An 11,046-nucleotide genomic window follows, 5' to 3' on the forward strand; every position below is an offset into this window, starting at 1 on the left:
GCCTGCATGGATGGCCGTAGATAATGGATGGATGTTTCACACAGTCACCAGCGCATTATTTGTTTATTCATCACCTGTACAGATGATTTAATGCATAAAAGCAGAAGATAAAATAAACCACAGCCAGATGTTCAACTCCTGTTTCCTCCTGTCTCACAAGAAAACACCCATCCTCTTTTGGTTGTTTTTTTCTCTGAGCCATGCAAGCTTCAACTTTCCTGTTCACTTGCATTCAGGGCCCCTGAGATGGGTAGCCTACATAAATAAATCCAGATTAAATTGTTCTCATCTTAGGTTTCCTGCAGAGTATTATTATAAAGCTGTAAAGCATTGCAGTGGTGTTTGTTGAGCATGCAAATGAAAATAGCAGAGCACTACTTCATAGCAGAGATCTGATATGTATTTCAACAAGGTTTTGTATTATTTATTTTTATTACAACATTTCACATGGTAGTTTGATGTCTGTCTACTGCTTTTCTTCAGAGTATCACTTAAAGGTGCATAACCACGTTATTTTGCATTTTTTTTAACTTTATACCTCAGTAACTCACTCTGGTTCCATACAAAGTTTTTGTCATGATTTGTCTTTGGATGAACCTGGACACAGCACGCACGCACAGAGCTTGTTCTTGAAGTGAGTTTTATTGTACAGAGTGAAGGGTAAATGACGAGAAGAACCAGAGTCTTTATGGACGGAGATGAAGGGTGCGGAAGCTGGCTGACAGGAGGAGCGCGGGGAGACTGACCGGGAGGAGACTCTGGAGCGGAGGACTTGAGACCGTGAAGCAGCTGCGGGACCGGAGAGCGTGGAACTGTTGCAGAACTTGTGAGCGTGGAGCTGAGTGCAGGACTTGAGAGCGTGGAACAGAGTTGCAGGACTTGAGAGCGTGGAACAGAGTTGCAGGACTTGAGAGCGAGGACCAGAGTTGCAGGACTTGAGAGCGAGGACCAGAGTATCAGGACTTGAGAGCGTGGAACAGAGTTGCAGGACTTGAGAGCGTGGAACAGAGTTGCAGAACTGGAGAGCGTGGAACTGAGCTGCAGGACTTGAGAGCGAGGACCAGAGTTGTGAAACTGGAGAGCGTGGAACTGAGTAGCAGAACTGGAGAGCGTGGAACTGCCTGGGGAAAGAACTGGCGTATGGGAACGCCAGGAGAAGCAAGAACGGAGGGTGTCCTAACACGCCAGGAAACACGAATGGAGGGCATCCTAACAAGCCAGGAAACACGAACGGAGGGCGTCCTAACACGCCAGGAAACACGAACGGAGGGCGTCCTAACACGCCAGGAAACACGAATAGAAGGTGTCCTAACACGCCAGGAAACACGAACGGAGGGCGTCCTAACACGCCAAGGAACAGGGAATGCGCCGAGCAGCAACTGGCCAAGCGCGCCAGAGGCTCAGCCGGCGACATGGGAGCGCCGAAGGGCTCTGGCGGCGGCTAGCATGCGCTGGGCAGCGACAGGCTGGCGCACCAGAGGGCTCAGCCGGCGACTAGAAGCGCCGGAGGGCTCTGGCAGCGCCTAAACACGGAGGAAGACAAAACAAGAGGACTTGGCCAGGGAAACAATGGACTACTACACTAAGACAGGGACTACTAGACTAAGACGGAGGCTACAAGACTAAGACGGAGGCTACAAGACTAAGACGGAGGCTACGAGACTAAGACGGAGGCTACAAGACTAAGACAGGACTCGAGAGGAACTACAGGGGCTAGACAGGAAAACCAAAACAAACCAGAAAACTAGGAGGGGGACCGAAACCTAGAGCTAAACTATAAAACCAAGCAAAACAAGGGCAGGTTCAACTAAACTGATGAAAAACTAGATAACTACAGCTAGAAATAAGAACACGAGAAAAACAGGAAATCTAAGATGAAAACTAAAATTCAGAACCAAAATTCGAAAGCCTAAAGGGAAACCTAGAACAATTAAACCAAACTGAAAATAAACCCAAAGCAAAACAGAAACTCAAATACTTTTTAAGAGAATGGAAAAAAAACTCCTAAATAATTCCGAAACACAAAATTCCTAGATAAACCAAACTAAGGTTAAACCTATATAAATTATCAGAAAGCAGAACAACAAACCGAACTAAGAACTCTAAAGGAACACTGGAAAAACTGTAAAACCAAAGAATGTTAAGTAACTCAAAACCTCGGGGCCAAAATAACTCAAAAACAACAACTGAAACTAGAGAACTGGATGTCTAACTAAAAAACGAGAATCTGGAAAATAAATCTGGAAAAATAAAGCTAAACTAGGAAACTAAAGATCTAAGGTGGGAACTTGAGACATGGACAGGAAGTCGAGAGCGGGGATCTTGAGACGCGGACAGGAAGTTGAACACGCAGACAGGAACTGAGACGCTGGGCTGCCTCGGAGGCGGGCTCCGCGGAGATCGATCCCTCCAGCAGAGCTCAGCGGCGAAGGCCCCCATGGAGACATTACTGAGGCGGAGCAGATCCTGCCAGCTTCCGCACCTAGCTCTGTGCGTGCTCGGGTTCATCCTTTGGCCGGCCCGTAATTGTCATGATTTGTCTTTGGATGAACCCGGACACAGCACGCACGCACAGAGCTTGTTCTTGAAGTGAGTTTTATTGTACAGAGTGAAGGGTAAATGACGAGAAGAACCAGAGTCTTTATGGACGAAGATGAAGGGTGCGGAAGCTGGCTGACAGGAGGAGCGCGGGGAGACTGACCGGGAGGAGACTCTGGAGCGGAGGACTTGAGACCGTGAAGCAGCTGCGGGACCGGAGAGTGTGGAACTGTTGCAGAACTTGAGCGTGGAGCTGAGTGCAGGACTTGAGAGCGTGGAACAGAGTTACAGGACTTGAGAGCGTGGAACAGAGTTGCAGGACTTGAGAGCGAGGACCAGAGTTGCAGGACTTGAGAGCGTGGAACAGAGTTGCAGGACTTGAGAGCGTGGAACAGAGTTGCAGGACTTGAGAGCGTGGACCAGAGTTGCAGAACTGGAGAGCGTGGAACTGAGCTGCAGGACTTGAGAGCGAGGACCAGAGTTGTGAAACTGGAGAGCGTGGAACTGAGCTGCCGGACTTGAGAGCGAGGACCAGAGTTGTGAAACTGGAGAGCGTGGAACTGAGTAGCAGAACTGGAGAGCGTGGAACTGAGCTGCCGGACTTGAGAGCGAGGACCAGATTTGCGAAACTGGAGAGCGTGGAACTGAGTAGCAGAACTGGAGAGCGACCGAGACTGAGCTGGAGTGAACACTACGGGCCGGCGACGAGAGCAGAAAGAGGTACGTTTAAATAAGGGTGGAACCAGGTGGAAGCAGTTGCGGGTTAATTGCAGCCTGCCAGGTGAAACCGATCAGGCTGCGCAGGAACGAGAGAGAGGGAGAGAGGCTCAGCATGCAGCCTACAAGCTGCATCCTGACAGTTTTTGTGAAAGATTATCACGTCCGGCTAGCATATTAGTTATTATTTGGGCTATATGTATATTTCTAATAACAATGGAAGTATAACAATGCGCATGTGCAGCAGGGGATAAACCAGTAAGCAGCTAACGGCTATTAGCATATTCCCAGCAAACTGTGGAAACAATGAAGAAAGGTCCAAGATCCAGTGAAAAAAATGCAAACATATATGATTCCAAAAGGGAAAAGTCTGGAATAGTGCTGGGAATATGATATGAATGTTGGTGTTCACTGAAGCGGAAGCTAAAACTGCCGAGGCTCAGATGTGACAGCAGAGTTGATTGATGTGAGTAAACGTCCTAATTTATACTGTAATAATAGTAACAGCAATGCACTTCTTAGCCTCTACAGTCTTAAGTACAAACAACATTATAAATAGATCAATTGATTGATTGGTTGTTACATTGATGCTGTCCCTGTTTCCATTTAAGAACGGGAAATTTATTTCTCTGTATTTTGATATGAGGCTCTTAGAGTTGCTGTAGATGGGGTTATTTAATTATTAACAGCTGGTCTTCTATCACGCAGAGCTGTTGCTTTTCGCCGAGGCATTTCAGAGGGGTCAGACTCGGTCTGGCATTATTTCATTTTGATTTATTGGTCGCCATATGGTTTTCTGATAATTCTGCGGTACTGCCGGTAGATGCCGCCTTGTCTGTTTATATCTGCTCATCACGCCCCATGAGATGGTTATTTTTAGGCAACGAAAATGCCGATTAAAAAAGTATCTGGATGGATGCTTGGAGTATATCGCCTTACTTTATCACAATCAACTGGATTTTGTTATTTTTGGTAATCAATTCAATTCAGTTTTATTTATATAGCGCCAATTCATGAAACATGTCATCTCAAGGCACTTTCCAAAGTTAAATTCAATCAGATTATACAGATTGGTCAAAAATGTCCTATATAAGGGAACCAGTTGATTGTATCAAAGTCTTGACAAGCAGCATTCACTCCTCCTGAAGAAGCGTAGAGCTACAGGGAGAGTCATCTGCATTGTCCATGGCTTTGCAGCAATCCCTCATACTGACCAAGCATGAAGCGACAGTGGAAAGAAAAACACCCCATTAACGGGAAGGAAAAACCTCCAGCAGAACCAGGCTCAGTATGAACAGTCATCTGCCTCGACCGACTGGGGGTTAGAGAAGACAGAGCAGAGACACAACAAACATAGACATATGTTTATATAGACCAGTGTTGTAGGACTCGAGTCCGAGACTTGAACTCGTGTCCGAGTCATTAGCTAAATTTAGAGACTCGTGACTTGACTTGGACTTGAGCACTGATGACTCGAACTTGGACTCGGACTCCTACATTCAGATCATTCTGACTCGGAAATTGAGAAAAAGACTCAGCTTTTTTTATATTAGGCTATAATTTTAATATGTCATTAGAATATTATTTGGTGTACGATTTTAATATCTAAATGGTGTACCGCGCATGTGACGTCACCATCTCATGAGCAACGCCCCTTGCCACTAAGTAGGGCAAACAGTTTGAGAGCGCACATAGCAACCAGCCATTACACATGCAACAGATACAACGATATGACCGACTTTTCCGCTGTTAAACTTTCACAAGAGGATGTCCAGGCGTCCATTTTACTGGTAGAACTGTGGAACAACATACCAACGTTCAGCTCAAACGATGGCTTGAGTGTCGAGGTCTTAGAAAGACTGGAAAACGGGCCGAGTTGATAGAACGGTAAGTCAATGTTTTTCTCCTGCTCGGCGTTCATGGCGTCATCCGCCGTTTTTTTCTGTTTGTGGTCACCGTTCAGGAATTGATATAAATTGTCCGGCCCGCCTGCACCAGATTTTTTGTGAGTCATGAGGGAACACTGCCGAACGCGTTTGTGGGAATCGCCCGGTGGACGGGCGAGGAAAATGCGTGACAGCATCTGCGGTGGCGGGCGGCCGGCGGTGCGCGAACCCCGCTGGCCGGCCGGAGCCGCGGCGGGGGCCAACAGGCCGGAGCGGATCGATGCCGCTTGCAGCTTTAACATCCTTCATATGCGGGCTATCAGCGTACCTCGAGTCGCTGTTGCACGTTCCATAACAACAATGTTTAAAAACCATGGTTAGGAGACGTCTTAGACTTGGAAAAAGCAGTCGTTTTACCGAGTAAAACCAAGGGTAACTACAGCGAAAGAGTGGAGGAAAACGCATATTTGCACTACCTGTATGTGATATGACATCACGTTCTAAAAATAGCTCGCTAGCGGTAACGCCATTATTAGTGCAATGGAATGTTACTGCTTCATGTAATACATCACACGTCACAGCATGTTCCTACAACAAACTTGGATCAATAGTGACTCGACTCGGACTTGACTCGGATGAGTAGTGGACTTGACTCGGACTCGACTCGGATTTTTTTTTTAATGACTTGGACTTGACTCGGACTTGAACACTGGAGACTCGAACCTGGACTCGGACTCGAGACATAGTGACTTGACTACAACACTGATATAGACATATATACATATAATGTGGCTATAGACCTTTAAAACAGGTCCAGCCCAACATATGGTGAACTTTGCTACTGAAATCTCATTGGTTGAGTTCAACACAGTTTTAAAGTTGTTAACCGAGAAATCTTTTAGAGTTAATCTATGAATTTCACAAACCTTTGTTTGAGCCTATACATTTTTTACACACAGTAGCTAAATCCATCCATCCATCCATCCATCCATCCATCCATCCATCCATCCATCCATCCATCCATCCATCCATCCATCCATCCATCCATCCATCCATCCGCGGGGGTAGTAGCTTCAGTAGGGAGGCCCAGACGTCCCTCTCCCCAGCCACCTGGGCCAGCTCCTCCGGGGGAATCCCAAGGCGTTCCCTGGCCAGCCGAGAGACATAGTCTCTCCAGCGTGTCCTGGGTCTTCCTCTGGGTCTCCTCCCGGTGGGACGTGCCTGGAACACCTCACCAGGGAGGCGTCCAGGAGGCATCCTAACCAGATGCCCGGGCCACCTCAACTGGCTCTTCTCGACGTGGAGGATCAGCAGCTCTACTCTGAGTCCTCCCTGGATGACTGAGCTCCTCACCCTATCTCTAAGGGAGAGCCCAGACACACTATGGAGAAAACTCATTTCGGCTGCTTGTATCCAGGATCTCGTACTTTCGGTCACAACCCAAAACTCGTGACCATAGATGAGGGTAGGAACGTAGATCGACCGGTAAATCGAGAGCTTCACCTTTTGCCTCAGCTCTCTCTTCACCACAATAGATCTGTACAGCGCCCGCTTCACAGCAGACACAGTACCAATCCGCCTGTCAATGTCCCGCTCCAGCTTCCCCTCATTCGTGAACAAGACCCCAAGATACTTGAACTCCTCCACTAGGGGCAGCACATCCTCCCCAATCCGGAGAATGCACTCTACCCTTTTCCGGCTCAAGATCATGGTCTCAGATTTGGAGGAACTGATTCTCATCCCGGCCACTTCACACTCTGCGAACCGCTCCAGTGAGAACTGTAGATCATGCCCTGATGAAGCCAACATAAATCAGCAAGTGATAACCTTTTTTGCCGTGGTTGCTTTGAACACACCATTAACCTTGGCTCCTTCTCTCAGTGTTCGCTCTCCATATGGAAATCTGTTCACTGGATATGACTGTCATTGTTATGGAAAATAAATACAAAAAAATATAAAAATAACATTTTATTAAGGGGCACCTTTTATGAAAGGACATTTGTTTATTGAATAACTGATTTAAATGCACAGGTTCTGTCCTATTGTTATCTTAATTCATTGTTTCCTCACTAATTAGCTCTAAAACAAGACATTATAAATGCTGATGCAAATAAAAAAGGAAATAGATTAATAAACGTTAATAAACAAAATACTACAAACAAGAACTATACAAGATACACCTCATGGATGCACTGGGACACATCATCAGTGATGTATCCTGGGGTCATTGGGTGTTTCGGGTCTCGCAACATCATACACCCTCACCCAGGCGACCAGTACCTGGAGGACCTGTATATATATACTCCATCCAGAAAGACCCCAGACTGGGATTTGAACCCAAGACCTTCTTGCTGCAAGGCAACAGTGCTACCAACTGTGCAGCCTTGTGTGTTTGCTAGTGTTTTAAATACAAGAAAATGCCAACAGAAATGACTGATCAGTGCTTAGTGCGGTTTTGATTGAGACTTTATTTGACTTTTCTAAGAGGAATTCCTATCTTTCTAAATGTGTAAAGGTTTAGCAATATGTATGCTGTTGAGTATTTAATCATGTTTCAGATTAAGCTATTGAAAAAGAAAAACTGTTCACATTCTAACTTATCAATTGTGTGTTAATGAAAAGCCAAACATAAAGCAATAGTAAAATAAAATCCTGATGTGTAATTTAAACCACAACGGCTGGGGGTTGGGTCCATGTGTGGAGGGCAAGTTTAACTCCTGGAGAATTCTAGTGGTTTCTGCTCCTTCAGTGCCCCCTGTCCAAATCTAGCTGCAACTGCATCGTGAGATGTGGGCCATGAGTTGAAAGCAGAGCTTAAATGTTTTCTAATAGCTCCTTTGAAACACATATACAACATAATTGGCTATAAAGAGCAAAGCAAGGAAACATATGCGGGTGCATAATGATAATAACAATTAATATTATTTAAAGAAAAAAATAAATCTGGTTAAGTCTTTTTTTTCAACCAATATCTCAGCTTTTAGTAGCATAAAATGCCTCCACGTGCTGACTAGCCATTGATTTTATGAGGAAAACTAAAATATTTGCAAATCAAAATATTTATGCTTTCTATTTTTTATCATACCTCACAGAATGTCTTTGGGTTTAAGTTTACTTCAGTTTAAGAGATAAAAGCTAGCCTATTTGATATATATATATATATATATATATATATATATATATATATATATATATATATATATATATATATATATTCAATTCAATTCAATTCAATTTTATTTATATAGCGCCAAATCATTAAACATGTCATCTCAAGGCACTTTACAAAGTCAAATTCAATCATATTATACAGATTGGGTCAGATTATACAGATTGGTCAAAAATGTCCTATAGAAGGAAACCAGTTGATTGCATCAAAGTCCCGACAAGCAGCATTCACTCCTGGGGAAGCGTAGAGCCACAGGAAGAGTCATCTGCATTGTACATGGCTTTGCTGCAATCCCTCATACTGAGCAAGCATGAAGCGACAGTGGGAAGAAAAACCACCCATTAACGGGAAGGAAAAACCTCCGGCAGAACCGGGCTCAGTATGAACGGTCATCTGCCTCGACCGACTGGGGTTACAGAAGACAGAACAGAGACACAACAAGAGAAACAAAAAAGCACAGAAGCACACATTGATCTAGTAATCTGTTCTACATTAGATGGTAGTAGCGGGTGAGCCGTCTTCTCTGGATGATGTCACAGTTAACAGAACGCCAGACCAGGTGTACCTACTATGAAGAAAAAGAGAGAGAGCAAAAAGTTAAAAGCTGAAATGACGACAGTCATTTCAATGTAATACAATGCAATACTGGAGAACAGTAGACTGAAGAACAGTAGAAATCAGTAGAGTGAGAAAATTAGACCCTGATGTCCTCCAGCAGCCTAGGCCTGTCCTCCAGCAGCCTAGGCCTATCACAGCACAACTATAGAGATAGCTCAGGGTATGAGCCACTCTAACTATAAGCTTTGTCAAAAAGGAAAGTTTTAACATTAGTCTTAAAAATAGATAGGGTGTCTGCCTCACGGACTAAAACTGGGAGTTGGTTCCACAGGAGAGGAGCCTGATAGCTAAAGGATCTGCCTCCCATTCTACTTTTAGAGACTCTAGGAACCACCAGCAGACCTGCAGTCTGAGAGCGAAGTGCCCTGTTAGGAACATACGGGGTAATCAGAGCTCTGATATATGATGGAGCTTGATTATTAAGGGCTTTATACGTTAGAAGGAGAATTTTAAATTCTATTCTTGATTTAACAGGAAGCCAATGAAGGGAAGCTAAAATTGGAGACATATGATCCCTCTTGTTGATTTTCATCAGAACTCTTGCCGCAGCATTTTGAATCAGCTGAAGACTTCGAACTGCATTTTGTGGACTTCCTGATAGTAAAGAATTACAATAGTCCAGCCTTGAAGTAACAAATGCATGGACTAGTTTTTCAGCATCACTCCTGGACAGAATGTTTCTAATTTTGGCGATATTCCGGAGGTGAAAAAAGGAAACTCTGGAAACCTGTTTAATATGGGATTTAAATGACATGTCTTGGTCGAAAACAACACCAAGATTTTTAACTTTATTACCAGAGGCCAAGTTAATGCCATCCAGATTAAGTGATTGATTAAGAACTTTATTTTTTGAAGACTCTGGCCCAAAGATTACAACTTCTGTCTTGTCAAAATTTAAATGCAGGAAATTTAAAGTCATCCAGCTTTTGATGTCATCAAGACATGACTGCAGTCGAAGTAACTGATTGGATTCATCAGGATTTATGGATAAATATAGCTGAGTGTCATCAGCATAACAGTGGAAATTAATCCCATGCTGTCTGATAATTTTGCCAATCGGAAGCATATATATAGCAAATAGAATTGGTCCAAGGACTGAACCCTGTGGTACTCCACAAGTGACCCTAGAGTTTGAGGAAGATGTATTATTAACATGAACAAACTGGAATCTGTCCGACAGATAAGATTTAAACCAGCCTAATGCTTTTCCCTTAATCCCTACAGTATGCTCAAGTCTTTGTAGGAGAATATTGTGATCAACTGTATCAAATGCAGCACTGAGATCTAACAGGACAAGTATAGACACAAGTCCATTATCTGAGGCCATGAGAATATCATTGGTGACCTTCACCAGAGCTGTTTCAGTGCTATGATGAGCTCTGAAGCCTGACTGAAACTCCTCAAGTAGGTCATTACTTTGTAAATGTTCACATAGTTGATTAGCAACTACTTTCTCAAGAATTTTAGATAAGAAAAGAAGATTAGATATAGGTCTGTAATTTACTAACTCATCTTGATCAAGAGATGAATTTGACTGTATATATATATATATATATATATATATATATATATATATATATATATACAGTCAAATTCAGAAGCCTATGGTATAAAGGTTTTATCACAGAAGGGCTTTATTATCTCTAGCAGTCATTGGGTAAGAGGTAGGACACACTCTGGACAGTCTATAAATTAGTTAGTCCAGGACCCAGGACAACTAATCTTCACACACAGGCAGTTTGGATGACCCAATCAACATAAGCCAGGGTCCCAGAGAGATCCCATGCCTACACAGGGAGAACATCCAAGAAAGACCCCAGACTGGGATCTGAACACAGGACCTTCCTACCAACAGTACTTCAGATGACAGCTTCCAAACTGCCAGACTTCCTCGCAACCATTTAAAGGTAAGGTATTAGTTCTTGAAGTTTTCTAGCAGACTTTTTCACATTTCTACTCATTTACAGTCGACTCCTGAATCCTCTTAGAGCATGGATGTTTAGCAACACAACTCACATAACTCTTGACTGGGAATCAGTCAGACACAAAAAGGCTCCTAAACTCCAGGGATAAACCAGTATTTCTATAACTAACAGACAAGTTAGAAAAATAGATTAC

The sequence above is a fragment of the Fundulus heteroclitus genome, chromosome 1 (genome assembly GCF_011125445.2).
Source record: "Fundulus heteroclitus isolate FHET01 chromosome 1, MU-UCD_Fhet_4.1, whole genome shotgun sequence".
Lineage (NCBI taxonomy): Eukaryota > Metazoa > Chordata > Actinopteri > Cyprinodontiformes > Fundulidae > Fundulus > Fundulus heteroclitus.